The sequence below is a fragment of the Leopardus geoffroyi genome, chromosome E1 (genome assembly GCF_018350155.1).
Source record: "Leopardus geoffroyi isolate Oge1 chromosome E1, O.geoffroyi_Oge1_pat1.0, whole genome shotgun sequence".
In the NCBI taxonomy this organism is placed as follows: Eukaryota; Metazoa; Chordata; class Mammalia; order Carnivora; family Felidae; genus Leopardus; species Leopardus geoffroyi.
Genome location: NC_059330.1, coordinates 34894873 through 34897348, shown reverse-complemented (window position 1 = coordinate 34897348; position 2476 = coordinate 34894873).

The window sequence follows — 2476 nt, the reverse complement described above, 5'->3', positions numbered from 1 at the left end:
GAGATGAGCTCCACCACCACCTTTTTTTTTTTTTTTTTTTAAGTTTATTTATTTATTTTGAGAGAGACAGAGAGAGAGCTCAAGTGGGGAGGGGCAGAGGGAGAGGGGAACAGAGGATCCGAAGCAGGGCTCTGTGCTGACAGCAGACAGCCCGACGCAGGGCACAAACCCACAAACCGTGAGATCCTGACCTGAGCCGAAGTCAGACTGAGCCACCCAGGCGCCACCTTCTTAAGAACTTACAACTTTTATCTTCCACCTCTTGCTTTGACATTAAACATATTCCAATTTCCCATCTTAAAAAAGCCTCCCTTGGCCCATAGCTCCTTTCAGGTCTCTCCCCATTTCACCCCTTCCCTTCTTAAAATGAGTTGTCCAATCATTTATCTTCCTAATTTCCCTTTCATTCTTCAATCCATTCCAATCTGGCTCCCAACTGTAAGATCCAATGGGTACTTTTTTTTTTCCTTTTTCTTTTCTTAAAGTTTTTTGAGAGAGAAGGAGAGAGTTCCAGTGGGGCAGGAGAGAGGCGAGAGAATCCCAGGCGGGCTGAGCCTCTTCTTTTTCCTTTCCTTTCTTCTTTCTTCTTTTCCTTCCTCCCTCTCTTTCTCCCTTCTTTCTCTTTCTTTCTTTTCTTTCTTTCTTTCTTTCTTTCTTTCTTTCTTTCTTTCTTTCTTTCTTTCTTTCTTTCTTTCTTTCTCCCTTCCTTCTTCTTTCTCTTTCTTCCTCCCTCCCTCCCTCCTTTCTTTCTTTCTTTCTTTCTTTCCTTCTAAGAAGTAGGCTCAGGGCCCCTGGGTGCCTCAGTCAGTGAAGCATCTGGCTCTTGATTTCACCTCAGGCCATGACCTCCCAGGTTCTAGCCCCGAGGTGGGGGGGGTGGGGCTACCTGCTGGATTCTTTCTCCCTCTCTCTGCTCCTCCCCTGCTCACACTCTCTCCCTCTCTCTCGAAAATAAAATTTAAAAAAAACTTCAAAAAGAAGAGTGTCTCAAATATTTGGCATCCTCAGGCCACCTAATGGGCACCCTGCATACCTAGAATCAGTTTTATGTATATTTGAAATAATGTGAACGTTGTTTCATGACATGCCTTCATAATGCTACTCTCACTGCCTTGAATTCTTTTTCGTTCACTTTGCTTGGCTGGATCCTTATCTTTCAGGTTTTAAGTCATTTCCACAGAGAAGCCTCTCTCTTACTCTTTACAAGAACCCTGCTTTTTCTCCCTCATCATATCAACTAATGATTAATTAAACTTAAAATGTGTTGGGCCTGTTCTACATGCCTTACATTGTATCAATTAATTTAATTTTCAGGAGAACAACCTGTGGGTAGGTAACTTAAAAAAAACAATATGCAACTAAATGAACTTAAAGATCTAATTGGCTTTTTTGATAAAGATTCATGAATGGGGCAGCATCCCACCCAGCAAGCAGACAGGAGGAGCTCTGAGCTGTACAAAATGGAAGGATTTTACAAATAGAAGGAGAATATGAAAAGGAAGTCAAGAGTGGATTGTTTCAGGCAAGGTTACCTTCCTCTAGAGTAGAGTAAGGTGGGGAGTGCAGATCAGGAAATTCCAGATTTGTTCGTTTAAATTCTACTCCTGGGAGAGGCTAAAGGTTACACATTTAGTGGGGTTTATCAACAGTGACTCCATTTTGGGGCCTGTTTTTTTTTTTTTTTTTTTTTTTAACAGGACCACTATCATTCATCCCATTTTTCAGATGGGGAAAAGGTGGCACAGAGTGGCAGAGCTGGGATTACCAAATCAGGTTGATCTGGCTTCAGAGTCCATACCCTTAACTGTGATGGAGTACTTACCGCAATTTATATTGACAGATTTCATTTTATTTCTTTAGTGACTGTCTCCCTCAATAATCCTCAAGGTCTGGGGGAGCAAGGACTGTGTCTGAAAGGTTCAGAGCTTAGCTTCAAGCTTCAAGAGCTTACCTGGCACACGGTAAATACTGTTGTTGAAGAGATGAATAATTTTAAAAAATTCGACTGGGAGGTCATCAGGTGCATGACTGAATCTCCACATTCTGCCTGATCAGGGGAATCGGGGTGGGAGGATCACCAGGTGGAAGAGGAAGCGAGCGCAGTGACTAGGAACACCGCAGTCGGAGCACGGAATCGGAGTGCAGATCTTCAGTTTCCTCCACTGGAAGATGGTACAGACCGCACCGCGTGGTGCGAAGGGAGACACTGCCCCTTTCTCCATTTCAGAGCGGAGGCCAGGTTTCAACACGTAGCCTCCCATTGCTTCTTGCGAAAGAGCTCAGCGAAGACGACCGCCTAGGGAAGGAGGCGTGAAGCGCTGTGGAGCTGCGTGACCCTCAGTTCCACCAGGCGCGGAGTGGGGCGGTGCCACGGGGCAGGGGCGGAGTCCGGACCAGGCCTTGGCAGGCTCCGCCCCCCGGCAGGCGGAAGCGGGCCCGTCCACACCTCCTAGGCCTGGGCGTGTCCGCGCGGGCG